The following is a 1,159-nucleotide window of genomic DNA, read 5'->3' on the forward strand; positions in this document are numbered from 1 at the left end:
ACGTGATGCAATAAGCGTTCTACTAGGGATCTGGCATGAAGTCAAGTTCTTCTAGGTTCAAAACCTGGGTACGTGTTTTAGACTGTGTACCCGAGCGGACAACTCGAGTCGAGAGGGGCTACGTACCGGGAACCAAAAGGCCATCCGGCTTAGTAACTTGTCCGGCCTCTTTCTTATTTCAGGGTATTGACACTAACAGAATAGGGAGTCTCCACCAGTGAGCACATCCCCGGAGGTGAGAAGAGAAGGGTTTCGCCACATTTTATATACAATCCAGATAATATCAAAGCGGTAAAAAGCAACATTTTGCACATTTAGCATGAAACATGTAGAAAAATCAGATAACGCCAAATACAACAATATATCTAAGCTCAAATTCTGAACCCTGAACCAGAGATTCTGGGTTCGTTCCCCAGCAGAGTCGCCAGAGCTGTCACACCTCCTTTTTCGCTACACCCGCGAGGGCGTAAGGAGTTTTTCCACTTAAAGGACAATCGAAACGGTATTTGTTATTAAAATTCAGAGTCGCCACTTGGGAGGTTTATGGTGTCCCAAGTCACCGGTTGAATCCCAAACCGAGGAAATTATGACTCTATTAACAGTCCGCAAACCAGAAATCCGAGTAAGGAATTCTGTTAACCCGGGAGAAGGTGTTAGGCATTCCCGGATTCTGTGGTTCTAGCACGGTCGCTCAACTGTTGTAATTGATTTTATCTGATTTCAAAACATGTTCTAACTTGTGTGCCTTTTATTAGTAAACCGCTTTTATTGTTATTTTAATAAGAATTGCAACGTCGTGAAAATGCGTCTCGAACCACGTCGCACCAGTGCACCCGTGATTGTTAACACATTTCAACTTCGTTGAGATTTAGATTTGGGTCACATAAATGTGCACCCGTACTTAGGAAGGTAATATTATTAAAATACGCGCCTAAAGCAACTACGCGTTTATTATCTTTGGGAAAAACTGTGAAATTTGCTAAACGGTTCACCCGAATTCTAAGTATTTTTTTATAGCATTTATTGAGGGCCCCGCCTTTTGTATTTCATGTGGCGAGGATCGTCTCATCATTTATTAAAAAGGCCAAACTAAAAAATGAATACGATTTTTCTATTTTTGATTGGTCTCTAAATAAAGAAAGAAGTCTAGTTGATTATT

Source organism: Nicotiana attenuata, unplaced genomic scaffold (assembly GCF_001879085.1).
Source record: "Nicotiana attenuata strain UT unplaced genomic scaffold, NIATTr2, whole genome shotgun sequence".
NCBI lineage: Eukaryota > Viridiplantae > Streptophyta > Magnoliopsida > Solanales > Solanaceae > Nicotiana > Nicotiana attenuata.